Below are 25,512 nucleotides of genomic sequence, written 5' to 3' on the forward strand. Positions count from 1 at the left end.
TAAAAAAATCGCCGTGGTTATTTTATTTGGTAGAAATAGATTCTATATTCTATAATCAAGATAAGGTTTTTAGCAATGATTGCGAGAGAAAATTCCCGGGTAATGCGAGTATATTTTTTTCAGTTGTTATGGTATGACTAAAGACAGCTATTTTCTTTGTTTGTAATACATATTATTCATGAATCAATAATCAATAAAGTAGGTAGGTAGGTGCACTACATTATTCTAAAGGTAAAGGTAAGGAGTTTTAAATCTAAGTTCGTAAATATAAAAAAAATAGGGTGATCATTAAAAGAACTAATAAACCAATACCTTTGTGAAATACGTACATTATCACTTTTTTTATCAGCTGTGGTATAACATTGCGGTCTAAATGAAATAAGCTAGCTAGTGAATCTATTTACGGTACGTACAAATGCTGGTTGTGAAATTTTCAAATATTATTTTTATATTCAAATTCATTACTCATTTCTTAGTACTTTCTTATTGCTACAATTTTAATCAGTAAATATTCAGCTTCTGTCAAAATATGTTTTAGTTGCTTTACCGCCGTAATTATGTGCATCTTTAGATTCACATGACCGTCGTACTATTAGGAGATACCCGGCAACTCAAGTTGCCAAACAGCCAACCTTTAGTAATAAATTGGCATCTGAAGATGAAGAAAAAGCACAATTGTTCGTGGGTTAATTCGTGAGGAAACACTTTTTAGGTCGAAATACGTAGCCGTGAAACATGTAAAAATGTCCGCCTTATGACCTATAGAGTGAGAAAACACATCACTAGAATATCTCTCTATATTGGCGTATACTACTTTATTTTTAATCAAATCTGTTCCAACGTTTTACTTTTTGCTGTAATCTCCGATATGGTCTAGTGGCTAGTATACCTGGCTCTCACCCAGGAGGCTCGGGTTCGATTCCCGGTATCGGAAGTCTTATTTAAAGGTTTATTTATTTAATAAATTACGAATTTAAACAAAAATTAAAAGAAAAATATTTTATCTGTCTTTTTATCTTTATATATTAACAGATTTATGAACCATTTAAAAATAACCTCATATTGAAATGTATCAAATTCTACTCGGTTCCCTATTATGTCATATCAGTCTTGTAATCAAAACGTAAAGCGAATACAAAAGATACATTTACACTTCATTATGTACTCACACCATTCACAGAATGAATACATAATATTTATTTGGGTTTAACAAGACGTGAAAAAATGAAATCTAGATCAACAAGCACGCGAGATGCGTCTCACTCATTCATAAACTCTTCTGGATGTTTTAACACGCCATTTCAACTGTTTCACACTTATTTTTAAATAGCTTTTGTATGTTTATTAGTACACTTTATTTAATAATGTATAGTTAGGCTTCCTATGGAAACTAGGAAAGTAGGAGAAAATTAATGTTGATCTTATTAGTTATAGCGTAGAATTTACGATGCTTTTATTTTAAAACCTATAAGGATTTTTTTGGACTCGTCTGTGTGTCTAAGTCACAGTTTTAATGAGTATCCCTCATATTATCTATATATTATGAAACATTAGATAATTATCACGATCAGATACAATATATTTTGTATTTATATTCTTAACCTTAATATAGTAATAATAATAAATAGAGAATTAAAACCAATTCAAAAACTTATTAAAATGCAGCAATTTCTCGCTGTATTGCTTATTCGTTGAAATAACAATAACTATATAATATTATAGATACGTTATCATCCTCTATTACATTTAAGGAAAGCGTTCTTATTTACTTTATTATTTGTTCGTTATTTTATTATTATATAACTAAATTAACTATAATTTAAAGATATAAATTTAAATAATAAATATATATAGTAATATAATTTCATAATATATATCATAACATATTCGAATTCCCTGTGTTCGGTTTCCAGCGAATATGAAGTCATTGTTTAAGTAAGTCATAATTGCCTCAGGTTTAGTGTAGAGCATACAAAATGATTTTATAAACTTGTTGGAATGTAACTGTGACTTTCTCATAAATTGGATTTAATTGAATTACAAAATTAATTCTTAATTAGTTCCATTGGTGTGAAAGTTATTAGCGAAAAGCGTCTAATTTATTTGAAATCATTTTATGCAATTGTTAATAAACGGTTATCGAGTACTTGTATTAAATGATTTTTCATTTGACTTTAGATGAGGTTCTATTTATTCAAACGTAACAATAGCTACCGGTATTTTGGACATAGGACTGTGACCTTACTGTAGGTTCAAGTAGGAATACGATTTGAAACAACCTACAAAAAATACATCTAATGGACTTTTTCGACGTTCTTCTATAAAAATAATTCTTCAATCAAAATGTGTCTCCTTTTCGGAGATAAAAAGAAAATATCATCGCTGATTCGGCAAGTGCAATTAATCATCGAGAACTTTCGCTGTTTCACAATTTTATCGAAAATATGTCCGATGTCAGGTTCACATCACTTTCTCCGGTCAGCGGTCATTGGCCTTGTAAGGCCCTAACTTGTTCTCCGCTTTTATGTCATTATCGCTAGCTGATTCATTAGTATTACGTATATGTTTTTACGTAAACTTGACAGCTCTCTGACAGCGATGCTACGTTGTTTGAGTCACACTACACACCATATTAAACTGTGTTACACTCTAAAAGATTAAATATACGACCATCCGAACCGCACAGTAAGATGTTTAGTCAGGAGCATGGAAAGACAAAAACAGCTAACAGGCCATATATCTTATTATATAGATATTCTTTAGCGTTACAATTATAGTTCACATTGCCCCTTTTCTTAATATTGTTAACTCACAAATTTGGTTAACATAACCCGTGTTCTCAATAGGCGGTAGGTACGGGCACAGCAAATGTCGAGTACCACTTCATGTCGCTACTTACTGTAAATGTTATTATATCGAGCATTGTTAGTAAGTAAGTAACTACATTAAGAGCAAAGTATGTGAAATGCTATCTGTGGCGGAGTAGAATTTTCATTCTTCTTTCATATTAAACTTTTGCCTAAGGCACTGCAGGTGCCGTAAAAGTTTTGTAGTCCTTAAGCTCAAGCTTTCATTTCATTAAAATTATGTAAATTAAACGATCACAAAGTGGAGCAAAAATGCTGACCACGGCGAAAGTGTACTCGACTTAATGAAATGTCTTAAAATACTTGTTAACTTCTCAAGAGGTAATTACGATCACCATGCTTCGAGAAAACTTAATAGTCTTTATTGTACATAGTCATGTGAGAAAATTGTATATCGCCGTAGAATTCTTAATAGATTCTTGGTTTTTTACATTTATACAAACTAAAGAATTAAAATTAACTAGCACAGGGAGCAAGTTATTATACCTACTGTTATTTTTATAATGTATGGTATTTATCATTACATAAAAAATATAGCTAAAAAAAAACTGTTATAATATATATAACTTAGCAATATTTTGTTTTGTTCCCATAGTACCTATGATTAGATTCTTTTTAGTACAAGATTTAGGAAGCCGAATTGTGACCTGTATTATATACTTTAAATCTTAAGGAAAGGTGTAAAACAATATAATCTGTTATAGGCGTGTACTAGTAGTAAGTACATGTCAATTGTCTATTTTGAAAGGTCTCTCGTCTGGGTAGAGCGTAGGCGCAAGGTGAACTTGTATATATAATTGTTTAATCTTTTATTCAGATACTATTTTGTTTAGAATGGAACTAGTAATTATTTCCATATGTCGCCTACATTTAACAGCTTAAATACGAATAGTGTAATTTTGAGGCAGCTTTTTTTTCATACTCTTGTTCGTAACCTCTGATTTGCCAATCAAAATGGACTTTGTTAATCAATTCTTATTACGTTACTAATATAATTTGACGTAATGTTTGGTTAAGGATGCTTAATAAATTTTATTACGAAAACTGTTACATGTTACTGTTACACTGTTGCCCTATATCATAGCTGTGTTGGATTAAGGAATTTAATATTACCTAACGACAATGAGATAATTTGTGTTGATTTCGTATCCGCCAAATTATTTAGAAACTTGTCTAACGGATATCATGTGGTATTTAAAATATATTTAATTAAAGGGAAATTAAATGTCAGTAGTTTGGTTAAATTACATCCTCGCATTAAATGTTGATTAACACATTAATATTTTATTATATTATAACCGGATTCCTGCTGTTTAAGAATTGGGGTTATAGTTTTAGGTTTGACTTCCGGAAACAAAAATCTTAATTTCATAACTACACAATATATTTATTTATTACTTTCCTATTAAGCCTCCAATGAAGGATGGAAGACCAAATCACGGTGTTGGTTGGCGTAGCATTATATAGCTTCATCTTTTGGTTCGATGACATATTAAGGAATCTTGGATTGTCTATCAATATAAATACATAAGTAGGTATTGCAAATTGGCGAACGGCTATTCTTTAACATATCATTATTTACTGTAACTGCCTTTACTACACTTTATTCTGATGTAGATAAAGCAAAGTCGTTGACTTCTATTGCTACACTTTTCCGCCGGCATTGCTCGCAATATCGGAAGTCATTATATGACACATCAATTGGAATTGGCTCTAGTTTTGCAATTTTCATGCGCATTATGCTTACAAAGCAGACAGTGTAGTTCCCGGGGGGATAAATATCGTTTACCTTTCACTAACCACTGTAGATGTATTATTATTTTATGTAAGTAAAACAATAAATAAATATGTCATCATTATGTTATATCAAAATTTAAGCGTCTTTCCTCCAACTTTGATTTTCTTCCCTTGGAGTAGAGACTGAGGCTGTAGGCTTCAAGTGCACAGGCGTTAATTAAACAGTTAAGTTTTCGCCTGGTAGTTAGTAACGGTGACCCCAGAGTACATTATCAAGAGCTTTATATAATTATTAATTGGACCAATAAATTATCAATTTGTTGCTAAATTATATCATAACCTCCTGGTATTAAAGATTTATTATTCTAAATATAATTATTCGCGTTTTTAATTTAATGTGACTAATAGAGAAAGGGTTTTCAACCTTGACCAGAGCATATAGTGACTCATAGTAGTTACGACAACTCGGATCTTCTCGTTATCTGCCCCGGCGTATCAAGCATCGGTTCGAGTTATATTGGATGTTTGTGTTTTTCTGAAACTAGATTGTGAAGTTTCGAATTCGAATTTTAAATATTTATATAAGTACTGCACGATAAGGGACACGACCCCTTGTGAGCATGTACGAGTCTGTATATTTGTAATACAGGGACAAGTTGGAGTGCCTTCTCGATCATGTACGAAATGAGGTTATTCGTGAAAAGACCGCTGTGAGCGACGTAGTAAGCGCTGTCGCAACATCTAAGTGATGGTGGGCAGGCCACACAGCGAACAAGAACCGATGGACCCGCAGGCTCCTTGAATTGAGACCTCGGCAGAACAATAGACCGCGCGGCCTCCCATCGACTAGGTGGACTGACATTGTCAAGGAGGTTGGCTCCCAGTGGACGCAGAGAGGCCAGTGCAGGGCGTACTGGAGGAAAATATCCTACGTCCAGATATAAACAAAAAAAAGGCTGATGATGGTGCAGTCTATAAATATAAAACAGGTATAAGTTTATATGAAACTTGAAACATGAATTCTTGTTTTAATTTTATTCTAAAATACGTTAAATTCGTAAGTACATAATATACGCATAAACAAAATGAATAATTAGATATATAGCCTGCCCTTAGACTGGTAAAGTATGTTGAGTCAAGCATGTTTAGGTCGTACCACCCACTGTTATTTAAGTTATATTAAGTTGAGGCATTTTAGACGGATGTGATGATATATTATATACCTCTAGTAAATCAGTTGGAAAACTTGTTCGACATTCGACACCACTTTAAAATGAATACTAGTTGCTACACTGCATAGATATCTGATATAATATAATGAACTTTAATACATAAATGGATTGCTAAGTTTGTTTTTTCATCTAATATTTTCGTGAATACTTGTAGTACGGGTTTCAACGTTTTCCAGCTTTTTCAAGCTAGTAAAAATGAATAAGTAAAATACTTTGTCTTGACACACTAAGTGATGTAGTAAAAGCAAGACGTTTACAGAAAGTCGAGAGTCCAGACCGGTCGGAGCGAAAGTGGACGCTTCATAAAAACTATATTATTTCGTAGTACAAGTCCTTTTTTACATTTAATAAAAATAATAAGTCGCCATATTCCTGAAATAAAATTACCATTTCATAAAAGTTCTTTAAACCTCCAGAAGAACTTTATCATCTTCAACTTCCAGAATTATCATTCTTGTTACAATTTACACCATAAAGCCGGCAAGAAATATTGCATAATTTGTTTAAAAGACGGGCAATTTTTGTAAATAATATCTAATTTCAATTAGAATGAAAAGTTTCCCAAATATATAATAAAAAGTTTTTAAGAAACTGGTATCGATTGTGATAAAAGCTACACGAAAGAATTTGTGTAGTAAGTAGTAAGTTAGTACTTAATAAACACGGTACGTACAAAATCCTATTATAATATTTGTTTAAATTTTAAGTATGCGTTTATGAAACTAAGTTATAGTCGCGATGAGAATATACTTGTTTGTTGGAAAAGTCAACGAACGTTGAGAATTTTCTTCATGTTTCCATTGTGTTACGATCACGTCATTAATTAAGGAATAGAACGAACTTTTTTTTTCTACCGAAGTTATTAAGTTGTCTGTATTTGTAGAGATGCAGTTTTCATTTCTTGTAAACAGTGTAAACATGTATTGAAATATTGAAAAAAAAGGTAATAGAAAGCTATGAAGTTGATTTAGACTATGTTCTGAATATGTAGACTTTATATTATGTGCGTATAAAACTAATAAAATGATAAAAGCCAACAACCCTTATGAACCAGCTTGCACAGGTGAGCTTAGATAGGAATCTAAACGCTTACAAATCAATTTACGATAAATGTATTTTAATTGCCAATAAAGGGCAACAGTGTTATTATAACATGACTGACCTTTAAGATAGTGGATAAAGACATATGATAAATGACCACTATAGTAGAATGCCATGGTGTTGTATAGAGGTTCGTAAGCTAAGCTTTAAAAGCTTTCTAAGAGAAAATATAAGATAACAAAAGATATATGATGTTCAATTTTGCGTGCTAAACATAGGGTTACAACCATTTTGGCCACAGATTCCTGTAACCATTTCGTGATTATTTGTTTTTTCTAATGGACAAGTAGGCGAACAGTCTTCTGTACGCGACTTAATGCCCATATGAATATATGTTTAGTTAAGCATAATTTATATCGGCACAGTTTATTAACTCAATATCACCGCATGTTTTATAACAACTCCTTTATATTTGTCTCTGTTAAGATGTTTGCACTACAAGAGAACTGTATATGATAATAAATCGTAATTTTTGAATTATACCGGAAAGAGTAAATATTAAAGTGAAACCGCATGTAGAGTGGAGCCACGCCGGCCCACTGATCCAGATGGCCGCTAAGCGCGTCGCACGCGAACTATTCGTTATATATTTACATATATTTGCTTGTACAGGGAAACATTTCATTAGGAAATATAAAGTTATTTTTAAGTAACACTTCAGCATGCATATTTGTGAATTTTGTAGAGGCTTAGTACTATAACGATTTAAACTCATAAATGCTTATAATATATCTGCAATATGTAAGCAAACAGATGTATTTATGGTACTAAAGAGATGGTATCTGTATAAGACTTAGGAAAGTCACCAAGTAATTACACAAAACAAAAGAAAGTCTAGCATAAAAATATGTAGCAAAGATACAAGTGCCGTCGTATGTATATATATAAATTTAGTTGCCAAATAATCTCTTTAATCCGCGCTAATTATATTGCGTTGATAGAAATCTGTATGCTACTTTTATGCTACTAATTCAAATAAAATGAAAGCAATAAACATGTATCATATAACTTACGTAATGCGGTAATATGTAAGAGATAGTATGAAAATAAAATTATGTCCGTTTGCGGCTCTAATCAAGTTAGCGTTGACAACTTTCTCCATAATACTTGTCACTGACCGCGACCACGCCTCCGAGTAAAACACTTCCGAGATTCAGATAAAAGCGTTTTTATTAAGAAATTATTTTGTATAGGTTATGAATTTACTTACACATATAGGAAATAAAAATTAAATACTCAAATTTTTCTGTAAATAACCTACGTCATATTAAAAAAATATTTTATGAGGCAAACGGGCAGGAGGCTCACCTGATGTTAAGTGACACCGCCACCCATGGACACTCACATTGACAGAAGGCTCGCGAGTGCGTTGCCGGCCTTGCAAAAAGTTTATTATATTTGCGATATATGATAGTAGCGGCAACCAATTTCTGTGCCTCAATTGTCATTTAAAACCATAACCATAAAACATTAACACAAGTGACAAATTAGACGCCCTTGATCGAGTGAAAGTGTAAGCGAGGTAAATTCTTTATAGACATTATGATCTGAAGATCTATACGAGACAAATGACTTTCTAATTCGGTACTCAATTGTGGGAATATAATAGAAATCGCGAGAGTGTGTGCCTTAGGTCATTTAAATTTATTATTGTTAATATATTATCCATACGACTTTTAAATCACAATAGAGTCTTTTATTTGTAACTGTTTACACTTCGATGTGTTGATTTTGAAATAGCTCACCGGAAAGAGCTTTTGAAAAAACAAAACAGTATTAGTATTTAAAGGCTCGTTAAATTAACTAAAAAACAAAAACGATATTATTAACTTTATGTTGTTGTTGCGGAACTTATTCTATAGCGCCATAAAAGATTTGAAATACTACGCAATAACAATCATCATAGTTAGGAAAGATCGGAAAAGCATAAATGTAACTTCCATTCCACGCGCTAATTTAGACAATTACATAAAAAAGTAATGTATGTATCCTTATATAACAGTTACTTTAAATTCACGCATAATACATAAAATTCATAAAAAGTTTTATATTCAATTTCTCTTTTGAATGGTGTATTTAATTGCATAATTTATTTTATACACTTGGGAGGTTTATATATTGATCGTATGAATTCTTAAAAAATCAAGTAGAATTTTTTAAACTAGGTAGGTGTTATAAATATTTTTGAAGCGAAACTTTATCGACGTTGGAAAAAATTCACCGTCACATTTTTTCGTTACATGCTTTCTTGTACCACGGTTGATTCGAAGAGATTCGAAGCCATAACAAAAATATATAATAACGATAACAATGAATAATAACGGTAAAATTCTATTACATGAAATTCTGTAATAATCTTAGTATTAATAAGATAAAATGAAATAATTGTATTACATATTTGTATTCATGTCTATGATAATAAAAACCTTTTGTTAAACTTTATCTAATTTATGTTTACTTTACCAATTTCTGTAAAGTTGCATATAGTAGATCATTTATCGAAAAATAAGGTTATTAAGAAGTTTCACTTCTTACGTGTGTACTAGTAGTACACGCACATATTTTTTTTAATGTAAAATATTGTTATTTAGTTAGTTTGATATTTGTAAAAAAATGATATGAACAACAACTCTAACAAAAAAATAATTACTAAAATTATTTTTCTTAAATATTTAGTAAATACTTATTATCTTCAATGTTGTCGGTTTAATGTTAGTTTAAAACCTACCTTATAACTTTCACAAGCAACACTCAAAAGTTCACACGAAAAATCCAAAAATATTCAAAATCCTTTCAATGTCGATTGAATCACATTTTCTGCACGACAAAAATGGTTCATCGTAGCACAACTACATACAAATATGGCGTCTGTTCGCCACTGTGGTGTGAAGGCAACTGATGGCGTCTGCGCCAGTGGTCGCAGCTAGCCGGTATAGAAAGAGTGGTAGAAAAGCGAACTTGATTTTCAAAGCGTTACGAAAGATTTTAAACTGGTTTGTATTATGAACTGCCTCATTGGTCCAGTAGTAAGCATTTTGACTGAAGATCATAAAGTCAGGTTCTAGTCCTGGGCCATTTTGTTTTTTCTGACAAAAATGTAATAAACTGCGGTCGTATGGTACATATAGTATGTAAGTTTTACAATAAAGGGTGCGCACACACTTACGCACTGAAATCCTGCGTATATAGAGATAGAGAATAGAGATATACCACCGTGGCCGAGGCCTTATATATGAATGAATCTGTCTGGTTTTCTGGTTCAATCTGGGTTCCTCAATGATTCATACGACTGCAACTTAAAATTCTCCACACAAGATAGAATCTTCTGTAGAAAAAAGGTTTTCAAATGCAAAACGTTTTTGGCGTTCGGGGCTCGGAGTTTGAGGGTATACCGTCTCAGTCTATCTCATCATCGACCAGATGTTGCCAGATGGCTCGCAAGTGCGTTGCCGGCCTTATAAGAATTGGTTCGCTCCTTTCATGAAGGAATTGGTTCTCTGTGCCAGAGTCAGCCAAATAAGGATTTGGCTGACAGTTGTAAGGACAACGAACATGGCCAATAGCCAATGGCCTCTGCTGCTCGTAATTTGTGTACTAGCTTCTGGGTCGTGGGTTTCAATCTGCATTAATAGACTTTTCATGCTCGTATTTAAAACTTATTGGGAAGGAAAGGGATGCCTTAAACCCAAATATAAAATGAATGATCGTATGCTTGCCTGTAGATAAATATGATGAGCACTGAAACTGTCACAGAAATGTGTCTACAACTTGTCCAGTTGGGGGGGGGGGGATTGTCTGACTCCATACGTGCTCATATAAGTAGGCGTGTATACTATCTTTATTAGCCCATACGCCAAAACAGTCCGAGCTGAACTGTTAAGGCCCTTAAGGCAAATCTCGCTGATTCCACTAAAAAAAAACCTTTATTGGCTCAGCATTGTTCAATTTATAAAAAAATCCATTTATAGTCAAAAAACGATTACCGGGATCGTTTAGGATTTAGTTCCCACACCTTTTTGAAAGGAAACGGATAAGGTAACAAAAAAGTTAAAGGAACACCGAGCTGCCGGTGTTATAGGGTGAATTTTCTAAGGCTTTTATTCTTAAAATTCGTTTTAACCAAATCCATATTGCGAGCTGTATCACTAGTGTGGCGCGTCCAAGGGAGCTTTAACAGCATTCTGGCGGCAATAACGGAAAGGCTGGATTGCCCTTACATGGGTTATTGCAATTGACTAAAAAAACACGGTGTGTTGTTTGATTGCGGTGACGTGTGGGGTTTTTTTATAATTACTTTAAAGTCTTATGATTGAATAAAGCTAACCTACTAATATATAATAGGACAATATTGTAACGAACACAATAATAACCATATGGACTTATGGTTGTCGCTTAAACAAATAAATTATTACTATATTTTGGTTTAAGTTGGGATATAAAACATTATTACTATAATACATAACTTCAATCCGTTGAAAAAGTGTTTTCTTTAAATGTGCAAAAGTTATTTTATGATTACACGATTTTTTATGACTAAATTCGTGATTGAACCAAACGAAAGAAAAAACATTTGCAAATAATAAATATAATGTTTAATTCATTCGATGATTTAAATTTGTCTAATATATTCGAAATTGTATTAATGCCTATTGATTTCAACACGGTGCATTCTTTAATAGGCGATTCTTTTCTTTCTAACTACTGCGAGTCTCATGATATAGAAATCACAAAATTGTATCCAATTTAGGCAGTTGTGGGTGCATGAAAAACATTCACACGTATAATCTTACCTACACACATCTCATATACGACACAATTCTAAGACAACATTAATATAATATATTGAAAGCGCCAAAGATAAAAAGTAAATCAGTTAAATACTGTTTTAGCCTAGAGTACTCAACAAACATTAGGTAAAACAATTTAGAAAAGTAAGGGAGATAGTAGTGTCTGTTTATGGCAGTCTACGATCTATGGCTAAAATTCAAAGTGAAGATTTATTGCTAAGTATACGGAGGTAATTCTCATATGACAACTAATAGTTGGAAATGAATTTGCCATACTTACGACATGAGTCATCAGATGTAACTAAGATTAATTCATGTCTTTCGGAATAGTCTGTTAAATTCTGTTTCTTGATTTTTATTTATTGAACAGAGGGCAAACGGGCAGGAGGTACACATGATGTTAAGTGATACCGCCGCCCATGGACACTCTCATTAGTCTCGCCAGAGTGCTCGCGAGTATCTTTATTGAAGGACTACAAATTGGTTCGGAAATATTTCAGTGGGCAGCTGGTATATAGCTGCCCTAAAAAAACGCTTAATTGTAGAACAAAACACGCTCACGCATATATGCAACCTCAAATAACTGATAGAAAATTAACGATTCAGTAGTTAATAATGTTTCTTTTCTATTATTTCTGCGCCTCACCTCTTTCAACTTCTGTGTCATAGATCATCATATGACCACCATTGCAAATAATGTCGGTTTGATGTCGTTACACTTATTTATGATATGAGAATAAAAAAAACTCTACTTTCAGATTACAAGAAACCATTTAAAGTATTCTAACTGCGTGGTCGGTACATAATTAACAGATACGTTACAGCAACACTTCACCATCGTATTAGTCCTTTTAACAAGAATGCTGCGTATAGTCGCTTACAAAAGTTTTTTTTTAAATACACTTCTTTGATGGATTTATTATTACCGTGGACTGCGAGATAATGAAGAGCTTGTGAAATGTCTACTGTAAGACAATATGGTATTTTAATATTTAAACAGAATAGTATTGAACGCCCAAGATAGCCGATGGCCACCAATTGGCTTAGCAAAGTATAATTTGCACTAACTTCTAAATAGGATTAATTCTTAAAATTTGTGTCTCCTTTACATAAAAATAAACGATATCTTACACAAAATCACATAGTTATTTGAAAATGAACGACGGAAAAACAAAAAACATTAACCAAATGGTTAAATCAATATTTATGCTAATTTACAAGCTGTATACCAATGCATACAGTATTACAGGCTTTTGTGCTCACCTGTACAGTCGAAGTGGGCAAACGCTTGCGTCCGGCTTTCATCGTTACGTAACCGTCCGCTACTCTATCTATTAGCATAATATATTATTTATTGATACTTTTCAATATTTGAACTTTCGCTGTTCTATCGGAAATCTGATGTATTCATTAATAAAAATGTCTTTAACTTTTACTTAATTAATTTTAAAAGTCACTATAGTATTAACACGATAAATAAAGATAAAACACGGTAGCCTAATCGGACTCTATAACCTGGAAGCCCTTAGTTCAGTTTCTGATCTATGCGGCATAGATATAGCGTTATAATACATATATGTATGTGCATGTTCTTTTAGTGGGATAAAGTATATGTCCCCGCGATTTAACAATAACAGACACCGTATGACGGCTATGGAAAGTTCAAGTGACTTGTATTACGTGGAATATAACAAAAACAATTGTAAATTCTTAACCAGTAATAACTTATTCATTGTTTTTCTGCTCAACAATTTAATCATCAAAATTACAAGTTGTTAAGATGTTTAAATGCCTGCGGGCTAGAAAGCACATTCCTTTGTTACATAATAAACCTGATCGGCCATCTTTGGTCTTCTGACAATATCTGGGCGAGGCAGGGAAATTTGTCTTTCATGAGACAGTGTGTCGAATGTTCAATGCAGAAATTCATATTCATGAATTTTATTTTTGAAATGTTATTTAATTTATAGTAAAATATTATAAAGAAATTTTACTCGGCTTAACGCACTTATCTCAAAAATTGTTCAAATCAACGATTATTTGTGTTGGATACCGAGGAAGTAGCATCAAGGTAAAACCGTAGTGGATAGCGTGTAAATTTGACAATAGAAATACATCGTAGTTTGGTTCAAGTAAATATTATTTCTCTTCGTCTTGAGATGCTTCTTGGCTGGTTCCTCAGCGGAAGTAATGCCGGTCCACTCCGGTTCCATAAACACGACTACGTGTGCCATCCCGTCTTATCCCTTCATTTTGCCCAACATTATGATAGAAACGCATCAAAAAGAATCCTACTTTTGCTATAAAACTATACAAGTGGACACTATATGTAACTACACTACAGGTATATTAGTAGTAAATACAACTATCGTTGCCTATCTATTCTGAAGGGTGTGTTGCGTCTGCGTAGACTGGTTCACTAAAATCTCATGAGTATATCATTATTAACCGTTGTAGTTAAATCTGTATGGAGAAAAATCATGTAATATTGTAGGTGAAATCAGTCGACTTGTCCGCAGCACTTTTTCCAGGTGTTCGACCTTACTTGCGCAAGAGTGAGCGAGTTAATGACCTAGCATTACGCAAGCATTCATTGAGCTTAAACCAAAAAGTACTGTACTTACTCACCAAAATTACATATATATAACAGGTATATGAATGTTAGTAGAAGAAAATCAGCGGTTGTTCGATTTAACTAGTTTAGATAATTAATTCTTTGGTAATAAATGTATATTAAGTTAATTTGGGTCTGCGTTTTTTGGTGTAGGTAATGACATAATATGCTAATTTATAACATTATTTAAATCACACGACGTGCTTTTCAGAAATTTGTTGCCATACATAGCAAGCTATAATATATTATAAAGTGAGTTTACTTGTACTGTATAGTACCAGATTCGAAAATGCAAAAGAACTTTATGAGAAAAATATAAAAGAGTATATATAATATTTAAATAATGTAATAGGTTGGTTTCCTTACTACTTTACTATTATGTAAAAAAAATATGAAAAGCCAATTGTCAGTTAATAGTCTCAGTTTAAAATTTTAAGGTACCGTACCGTGAGATTTTTTAATGAAGAACATTAATGTAAGTAAATTTGACAACAAGTAAACATTTTTTGGTAAATATTTTGGTGTATAATTGTATATTAAGTATAGTTGAATATGTTATTAAATTTTAAATAACTTGTTGCCAACGACCATACTACGTTGAATACACCGGTTCTCGTCCGATCACCGAAGTTAAGCAACGTCGGGCGTGGTCAGTACTTGGATGGGTGACCGCCTGGGAACACCACGTGATGTTGGCTTTTTGCATTTTTTAACATGAGAGTAACGTATAAAAGAATATTAAAACGTTTATTAAAACATTAAGTTTATAAGTGATTTCTATAAATAAACGCAAAACTTTATTCATAATTTTTCTTTGAAAAGGTATGTTAAAAGAAACGTCTGTGTGTGTCGGCAACAATGTAATTGGTTTAATTTATGATCAATTTTAGACACTTTACGATAACGATTAAAAACAGTTGTTACCCAATTTCGAGACCCCAACGAAAAAATGGTTTCACACATGATTTCGGCCTAGTTTTAGAGTAAATCTCACGGCAGAAGTTGCATCAGTTGCCATTTATAACTAGTCTAATTATGTGCCAAGGATGGCTTTACATCGTGACTTACATACAGAAGCCGCTTCATGGTGTTTAGTAGTTACAAAACAACTAACCTTTGGATACAAAGAAACATATTTTTTATCATTAAAACCATCTCAGTATATTTCATCACCATAGAATATATTTAAAACGAAATAATATATCATTACGATTTTAACAATTTTATTTAGTGGTTTGAGGTTCAATGCGGCGTTATACAGGACAGCCTATCTTTAGTAGATATACCTAAAAATTAATAATATTCATAATTTTTGAGTCTTCCTGCCTACCTACTAGCTAAATTTCAAACCAATCACATTTAATTAGATAATTGCAATGAAATTAAACGTTTTGTCTTAACACCATTTACATCGCTTGTCCCGGGAAACAAAGTCGTCAAGAACTATTACTGTTTTCATGTTTTCTCATCTTTGACTTCCTTGGGTGATGTACTATAACTATAAATTTGTAACTGTGTGCTGAAGCATTGTTGTGGTGAAGGAGGATCCTGCTTCGAGGGCGCTGCTGTCGAATTTTTTCCAAGACAACTGGCATACAGCGATTGACATACCAGTCTGTAGTAACTGTCCTTCCCTCTTCTAGCACAACTGTCGCGAAATGACCTTTCCGACCAAAGAATGAGGCAATCACCTTTTTTCCTTGACTTTTTCCATTCCTTACCTTAGTTGGCCAATCCTCGAAAGGTAAAACACACTGAGCTGATTGTGTTTTGGTTTCGGGTTTGTAGCAATATATCCAGCTATTATCGCCTGTGACGATGTCAAATACAGCATTTGGGTCACCGCCGTTGAACTTATCTAACATTTGGCGACACCAGTTCATGCGAAGATGTTTCTGGTCGTCGGTTAAAATATGGGGAATTCATCTGGTACAAATAAGCTTCCTGACGCCTAAATGTTCGTGTAATATTTTTTTTTAATTTGACTGATACCAATGCCCGTATCTGCTGACAGGTCACTCTCTTATCTTCCTCTATCATGCATCGCCCAGCACTGATGTTATCTTCAGTATTCGCTTGAACTCGTTAAACTCGGTAAATAGTGGCACGAGATGGGGCTTCATTAAGAAATTCTAATCGCAGTCTATAATAGATTTGTTATTGATTAAGCCCACAACGAAAGTCATAATAAATCATTGACAGAAAATTTTCTCGCGTTAGGTTTATTTTCACATGTAACAAGAGTTTTTGATTTGCCACCAATTCACAAAAACAAATGACAAATGAATGCAATATACTACATTAGGTTACCATAGAGTTCTAAACTTGTAATTCAAAAAAAGTTTTCATTAGCAATGTTTCTAACTGGCCAGTTCTAAACATTTTTAGTGTATAAGTGTATACGTAATGTACTAGTAGGTAATAATAACATTACCAGCTTTTATTAAACCTGAAAACATAGATTTTGCTTTTAAGACGTTGTTCTCAGGGGCACCCGACACAACTGTCTAATTTTTGAATAAAAATAGGTGAATCCGTTCAAAAAAAAACAAGCAATCTTTTGATAATTTTACTATTCTTATCGCCAACGTCCATACCACGTTGAATACACCGGTTCTCGTCCGATCACCGAAGTTAAGCAACGTCGGGCGTGGTCAGTACTTGGATGGGTGACCGCCTGGGAACACCACGTGATGTTGGCTTTTTGTTTTTGGTTAGTTTATTTTGTTATCAACAAGGGTCAAGTCGACGTGAACTTAATTAAAACAGTAAATAATACCTTAGAAGTAAGAAATATTCTACATAAATTTAAGATTTTGCTTAAGAAATCATTTTGGCATAACAATATAAAATAAGTATGTAAATTTCTAAAATATAAATATCGCTATTATTAGATAAATTTTTCTTCAGCGTCTCTTGAAAGAGTGAGGTAATCCTTGTATTATTAATGGTCATATAATTTTAATAAAATATAATATAATGTGGACTTTTTATCATGTTTCCATATTTATTGTCGTTAATTAATAGTGATTTTTATTCTAGAGACATCTGTGATCTTATCACTGTACCACTCGAATATTTCGTGTTACAAGTAAATAATTCTTAAAGTACAAATACCAAGTAATTCACCGTTATTTCCAAAGATGGCGTTACTAGGTATTATATTACTACAATGAATTGATTATTACTAAATTACATTATTTTATAGTGAAATACGCTAAGAATGTTTACTCAATATTAACTTATATTATACTAGCAATTCGCCGCGGTTTCACTCGCGTAGATACCGATCTCATGGTTGAGGAAAGTCTACTAAGTCGGACTTGTTATATTTTTGTTATCATAAAAGTTTTGTTTTTCTAAGTTTTCTTAGATTTTAATTACTCCTTTTTAGATTATTTGATATACACTTACATTCATAACCTAATCAATGTACAGATTTTACTTTACAAAGAATATACATAATTAGTATATCTAAAACATTTTTAAATTCGTAACATAATTTTTCTATAGAATGTCGGCTAATGAGCAAATTTAAAAATACTCTACAGGTATTGAAAAATTCTTGGAAAAAGCAGGTAATGACATAATTTTTAATCGGTCCAGGAAATTTTAGCTTGATTAATTGTTAAAAATAAAAACAAATTGCAAAACTTTCTTCTATTATACTAGAGAAGAGATTTTTTTGTAAAACTTCAGAGTCTAAGAACTTCCCTATTCACAATATTTGAAGTAGTTTTGTTTGGTGGCAGCAAAATAATTTCATGTTTTGGAGTTCCGACTCGGAGTAGGCCAAAATATAATTGCCAATGGGTAAAACATTATTTTTTCATACGTTACGTAAGTACCTACAACATTTTTTTGCTCTATCATCAAGAGTTTCCACAGCGCACTCGATGACAGATTTTTTTAATGAATAATTGAAGTGAAACTTCTTTATTTTTTCACACCTTGGGTTATATTATTGCATGTTTATTAGGGATCACTATTTTATTTTTAATGTAATATAGCATATGTCAGTCAGCGAAGATGCAAATTCTAATGGTGAAATAATTTTTTAAATCGGTCCAATAGGTTTTGTATGAAAACATTACAAACATACACAGAAAAACACAAAACTTTATAATATTTGTATAATATAAACTTAAAATTATGTAATATATTAAAATATATGAATTTTAATTTCGCTTATTTTGTTGCCAACGTCCATATCACGTTGAATACACCGGTTCTCGTCCGATCACCGAAGTTAAGCAACGTCGGGCGTGGTCAGTACTTGGTTGGGTGACCGCCTGGGAACACCACGTGATGTTGGCTTTTTGCATTTTTTTATTCTAGCTTTATTTATTCATTTTTTTATGACACAATATAAAATACAAAACAGAAAACAATACAAAATGCGACGGTCTGTCTTACAAACGAAGCATTAATCAACTGCAAATTATTTCAGGTAATTACAGGAGATCCTGGGCGACAGGAATTGACAGATCGGAGACGAAACCAAATGCGTTTACTAGCTCAATACGAAATGCCCAAAATTTCATATAAAGAAAACAACGGGTTTACACACACAACAGTATGGACATTAAATACAGCAATAAGAATTTGCGATATAAGGCAATGAAAAATTAAATTCATATACATAAATATATATTTTCTAAAAAAATAAATTCTTTTGTTATATTACCAATAGTATAGTAAAACAGTAAGCATTTCTGTAATTAACCTTAAATCGACGGTCATTCCTTAACTATACTCCCTAAGAGGGCCGCAGAATAACCCCGTCTCCCCAGAGATATCCTCTTCATTTGTCTCTGTCTGCACTGTATAGTACACTGTGACACGGAAATTTCATTAGCCACTTCGCTTTCCATTCGAGGCTTAAAGGGAGGAATTTATATTAAAACTTGCTACACAACAAGGCCAAAAATGTTCTTTGTTTGATGTTTGCCAGGTATAAAAATAGCTCCTAATATTTCTAAATAATTTACGTATATCATGCGGACATAATATTACCTTAAAATGGGGCTGCTTGCATATTAGCGTCTTTTTCATAGTTAATTTCATTTATAGACAAGAAATTTTCATTATCTGCATGCTGTTCCACCTCGGGATGTTTTCTTTCACCGTACGAGCAGGTGTTAATTGCGCACATAAAAATATAATCCTTTGCAGAGCTGTGTGTTAACGACCTCAGAGTCAGTATCGCATGGATCACGAGAATTCTGCAGGCTATAATTCTTAACTAAAACGTATAAATAGTTCGAACTTCCTTATAAGGTATGTATTAGAAATAAATCAACTACAGGCACAGGTTTTAAATAAGTATTTTCTTAACGCATAAATTGTTTGCCGTTGCTTCTAAATCAGGTTTAAATTTTCTATTCGATAAGATTACAAGTATATATTAATAGTTATAATAGTGGTATAAATTAAGTTTATTTTTTATTAAAATTTACTAGTTTTAATTGCTATGTCATATTAATAAATGAGATGGCTACTTAATATGTTTACTGTGTAATTAATCTATGGTTCTATCACACACAATTAGTTTTATTTTCAATTGTAAATGACAACATGGTTATATATTTAGAAGTTCGAGGTCATTATCACATTATATTTTTCCTTAGGTCCTTAGAGGTAGAATACGTGTACATATAATGCTGAAAAGACTGGGGCAGCGTGTGCCAAATAATCACACACGGCGTGGTCGCAATTGCTTGCAAATTTACTCAGAGAAGCGACATTTACGCGTGTCTTGCGCACCCTGAATATTATTGCATGTTAGACAGATATTTAGTTGCACACTGGCTGAATTAACAAGAATTGCTTTATTTATAATTAATTATATATATTTTATGTTTTAAGTTTAATTGTATATGAATAATTTTTCTATTGTAGTTATGTAAAGTTAGGAAATGAATAAATAAGAAAATATTAAAAGTTAAATTTTATTTGAAGTTTTGGCTATCGCCATCTTGATTTAACTAGGCTAGCCTCCTCCTAGAGACCTCCTAGAGGCCTAGCCCCAAGTTCCATCTATGAAAATAACTAATAAACTTAGTTCGAAGTTCCATAAACTACTTTTGTGTGTACCAAATAAAATATACAGTTACATATTGTTAACATGTGAAGCAAACAAAATACATTTCCTGAAACAAAACTAGATGTGCCGAGTAAAGTGATAATTGGTCGTCTACAAATTCGGTAGCCGTCAATTAATGCCTCACATTCCAACGCTTTGGGGATTTTCCATAGATTTTCCTATCTTTATGTGACTGTACTATATGTTATACAAACATTAATTTCATTCCAAATAAGGGTTTCTGTCATTCCAGATCGAGAGACTTAACATACTCCATACAAATAAAAACTTTATAAAAACAGCACTAAGCGCAAGGTATTTGTTAAGAGTATTAAGGCTTCTTAAGAATACACACTATCCAATCCTACTTTGAAACCCACCCGTTTTTTACCGCCTTTAATATATAAAAATGGTCATCAGTTCTACGATGAGAGAAAGTATTTAAGGCACACGTAAAATATTATGAATACGCATCGGATTACGCGCAAACCTATTCATACAAATATTTGAAACTCAGTACTGTTATTTTAATTTTGTAAAGATTGTAAGATTTCACATGCCATGGCTGCTCGTGTCTGGTTGCTTTTAGCACCCGTACTCCGGCGCACGCGTGAAACCATACTAATGAGATCGACAAATAAAAAGCTATTTGTGTAGTGAACGGGAGCAAGGCTATGTTACTAGCTGAGGAATACTGCTTCACTTGTTATTCTACACCTTGAATATTTCAAAGTCTAAACTGGAGGTTTGAGAATGGTAAAAAATAGAATAAAAATTTCAAAATACTTTTATAAGAACATTTCTTACACGGTTCCGGGTTATGTTTAATTGTTTGCTGGTAACTATTGGATGAAGTTTAATATAAGCGCTGGTAAAGTTAAATTACTTCTTGGTATTTGTAACATGAAATTCTTTTAAATGTTTTAATAAAGATTAATTATTAAAAAATCGTAAGTCAATTTATTGGCCGAAACGCGCAATGAACGTTGTTTACTTTATAGGTACCGTAGTCAAAATATGTAAATCACAAATACTGACACAGAAGTTACTTTACAATAAAGTATTATTTTATTACTGTTTGATGGGGAAAGGACATGGTGGAACATTATTAAGAACAGATTCCAGTAGACATTACAAAAAGTATGATTATAAAGTAGTGGGGTTGCCGCGAGCCCCATAAGACAGGCAATTTGGTGGCGTTGGCTTACGAGCGACGAAGCGTTATTAGCAATAAACAAAACTGGGGATCTCACACCGAGGCCCTTAAGTTGTAGATGGTCGCGGGAATAGACATTCGATATTTAAATGTAAAGAATCTTTTTGAAATTAAAAAAAAAACCCTTGAAGTGATGCAAGAAGGTTGTCTGTTGTCTGTCTTAGATTAAATTAAAATAACATCAGAGATTAAGTTCATTACGCATTAGAAAATTTTACTCGAAACCCTTCATATTATGAGATTTGGATTTAAATAATAACCATCCACTAATTAATAAGTTGAGAGAACGGTAAGTTTAGAAGTAAAAAAGAGTTTAAAAACTTTTTGATTTGCAATCGTTTATATCGTTCTCATATCCTGAAAAAGGCCTCGCCCGTACCACTGAAGGAGAAATACGTCTAGATACACGTTCTCATTTCCTTTGCTAGAAAGCATGCAATAAGCAAAGACCACTTCATGCTTACCGCATTCAGAGAAGCTTCTGGAGATCATTTGAAAGCGCACGAAACGAAGGTATGTTTTGTAGAATTATGATTGAGAAACAGTATTTAGACTAATGTCATACCATGTAATTAAACAAATGACAAATACAACGAAACGTGGTACGTTTTATGAATGTAAATATTCCTCTTAAGTTTTTAAACCAATCACTTCTGTCTTACGCCATACAAAATAAATCACTAAGGTTAAAACATCATTAATATTAAATCACAGTTGATTTATAAGGCGGGGGTCACACCCTCGACACCTCGCATTATACGCCTGTTTGAGCCCTTATGGACCTCTAATGTATGGCTATCTTTTAAATAAATGAAAAGTTAAAATAGTATGTTCCGTTAGGCGATACTCATGAATACTCATAATCACTTCGTATGATGCTCCGGTTCTGAATATCTTTTGAAGATAGCAACTTATGTAATGACCAGAACTTAACACAAGTGAAGTGGCTTCCCAAAGAAGAGAAATCCTCCGTCCGTGAATCCGTTGAACCCTGAAAAGTGGCCAGGAAACTTCTGAGCTTCTGCCTCCAGCAGCTCCTTCGAGCTAGAAGTCCGTTGTGCGTAAACGGATCTAATTAAGGATATTGAGTCCAGACTTCTACTACTTCTCCCCCAAATTATTTAAATAAACCAAATATAGGTTAGAATGAATTGGAATATCTTCTCACTTAAAGATGAAATATGTATATTGTGTTTAATGGATCATTTTTAATAGGACCTGTAACAATTTAAAAGAAAATCGCTTTGATTACTGATACCTAGGTAACCAATCTCCAGTAATGGATAGGCACCAAAAAAGAAGTACAAGTGAGATAAATTATCTAAGTATATTTTAAAGGCCATCAACGTATTCGCGAACCCTCTGGTTTAGAGAGGGTCTATGGGCGTTTCAGTAAACATCAGATGAGGTTGCTTTTGTCCCCTGTTTTATGAAAAACATCGCTTCCGATGCATACTTATTAACTTTAAAAGCAATTCTTTTTCATTGCAACAACTATTAAAATTTTAGGGCGTATCAAGACAAGTAGTATTACAATACAATAGCATACAATAGTTTAAATATTTAAATATGCAAACCGATTTCCATCTCTCACAGAAACCATTATGTTACTAGGCCGTGGTGAGCGGGAAGTGCGGGGGGGGGGGGAGTACGAAAACTGCGTGCGCGCTTCATTTACACGTCACTTATACAGGACGACTCCAAAAGATAACCTAAAATATGTGTCATAAGGCGAAATACAAATACTTAAAATTATATTGTTCATATTTAAAAAAAGGACAGATCTGGCTACTTTTATAAGCCAGATGCCCTCTGTCCTGTGGGATATAGGACCTTAAGTCAACTAAGTCATATTTAAAAATGTTATTTCAATTGTAAAGTTAGTATAGGGCATTATGCTACCTTCATAAATTGTAATTTATATAATAAGGATAACCTAGTAGTACTTAAAGCTAATTAAAATATATTTTAATACGTCTTTAAGATTATATTATTTATAGACATCTATTATTTTCTTGTAACCTTATTTTGGATAGAACGATCAATATTATTTGATATTGACAGGAAGCAGAATGGCTGAATGTGACTTATTAAGTGAACTGTGTCACTGTGTTAACTGTTTAAATATATAAGTGTAGGCGCAATAGCTGCAATATATATTAAATGTTTTTGAAATAAGACAAAACGATTTACATCTGTGCTACTTTTAAACACGAGTTAAAATAGATCACCCTGTATATTAGGTGCAGTTCACACAAAATTCTAACATGAGTCCGCTAATTACACCGGCGGCTACTGTGCTTCCGGCTCTATCTGCGCCCACTGTGCCCTTTGTTTTTTATTAGGAATCGAACGCGGGAGGTCTTTATTGTCATTTTATAGCCAGTCTGATCATCCAATGTACCGTGTGAATATGTTTTTCTAGATATATAATAGATACCAACGTAGGCCACGATTGGTGGAGACCATTGATTTCCCTAACTAGCTATTTCTGGTACAAAAACTAATTTATACATACATGTGTGTATACGCTATATTGTGCCTATTAAATGTGAATAATTTTCTTCAAATACTAAGGATTTTACGATTGTATTTCTTTTAAATAATAATTCCAGTGTGGGAATTCATAAAATATAAAATTCGGACGATCTTTGAATCCTCTTCATTCGATAAAAATTAAAACTACTAGGTGAGTGAGAATAAACAAACACTCCAGAAAAAAAAAATTAACGACAGTACTTACCATAGAAGCAAGGTCGGCTTCAGCGTTTGACTCTCTATCTATCTTGACTATCTTGCCGATACTCCATTCTCGGCTATGGACCAGGGTCTATTTATATTTTTATGGACTTTCTGCCTATGCATCTAACACTCGCTGGTACGAGAAGGAACCTCGTGAGGAAACCGCTAGGACTCTTATCACCTACTAGTCTATTACATAAAAATTATCAAAAAAACTGAAGTAATCTGAGGCCAAGACCCCTGCTTCTAGCGCCACTGGATTATTATTATTAATTACTATAAAGCTCTTTATAAAGGAAGACTAAGAATTTAGGTAATAATTTTTTATTACGATTTTGTTTGTCATATCTCCTATACGAGTGTTAGGTAAATCTCTACATTTACCAATCATGTCAATTTAAAATGAATTATATAATAAAAAAAAAACTATTATATCTGTCCATCATCGACAAGTCGTATTTAAATAAAATATTGATTAGGGCTGGTACACAGGCGGTCGGCACGTGCCGCGTAATCGTGTAATATCTGTTTATTGAGCTTCATTAACTCAACGGGGTGTGGACGGGGCTTTATTTATTCTGACACACGTGAATTAGCAATAATAAAGTGTAATAAATTGTATATACGACGTATAGGTTGCTGGTTCTGAAAACCAGTTACTTTTATTGATAAAAGCTTGCCAACGCTCGGCACACTGATACATTGGTACAAGCACTTATAGGCAAACACGAAGAGATAATACAAATATTAAACAAAACAATTAGAATTACAAAAACTAAACCAACATCGAATTTAAGTGTGAGGGGTATCCAGACCTAACTCGTTTTTTCAAAAAGGTCAATCTGGATAACGGTGAGCTTTGACCAAAACACGATTTTCAGAAAGCTCCAGTTAAACAGGCGTTTAAAAAAACGTTATACAAGTAACAACAATTTCTCAATCTCCAAATGGCAATGATGAGGCTACCTTCTAAGTACGTAAAGAATCAGTTCAATGAAAATTTAAAAAGAAGGAAGAATAAAATAAGTTAAATGAGTCTAAGAAAATACACAACACGATGAAACAGTACTTTGAAGCGCAACTCTTGCAACTCCTGCAGAAGTTGTATTTTTTTATCAGAATTTAATGTCG

The 25,512-nt window shown here is 32.8% G+C and overlaps 1 protein-coding gene and 4 non-coding genes across 6 annotated transcripts in view; 4 read left to right on the forward strand and 1 right to left on the reverse strand.

Moving 5' to 3' along the window:
* LOC123711475 overlaps positions 1-25,512 on the reverse strand; it is a 105,546-nt gene that overhangs the window by 16,091 nt on the left and 63,943 nt on the right. The window contains exon 1 of one of the 2 annotated variants that reach the window (XM_045664083.1): positions 9,666-9,822. The exons of the other annotated variant lie outside the window; for it this stretch is intronic. The gene's annotated coding sequence lies outside the window, so the exon portion shown is untranslated. Of the gene's footprint in view, positions 1-9,665; positions 9,823-25,512 lie in introns of those variants that run through there. 2 annotated transcript variants of the gene reach the window in all.
* On the forward strand, positions 863-934 carry Trnae-cuc. The gene has a single exon. It is a non-coding gene; the product is annotated as a tRNA-Glu (tRNA).
* LOC123711505 lies at positions 14,918-15,036 on the forward strand. Its single transcript, XR_006753966.1, has one exon. It is a non-coding gene; the product is annotated as a 5S ribosomal RNA (ribosomal RNA).
* LOC123711510 lies at positions 16,922-17,040 on the forward strand. The gene has a single exon (XR_006753971.1). It is a non-coding gene; the product is annotated as a 5S ribosomal RNA (ribosomal RNA).
* On the forward strand, positions 18,537-18,655 carry LOC123711511. Its single transcript, XR_006753972.1, has one exon. It is a non-coding gene; the product is annotated as a 5S ribosomal RNA (ribosomal RNA).

The sequence above is a fragment of the Pieris brassicae genome, chromosome 6 (genome assembly GCF_905147105.1).
Source record: "Pieris brassicae chromosome 6, ilPieBrab1.1, whole genome shotgun sequence".
Lineage (NCBI taxonomy): Eukaryota > Metazoa > Arthropoda > Insecta > Lepidoptera > Pieridae > Pieris > Pieris brassicae.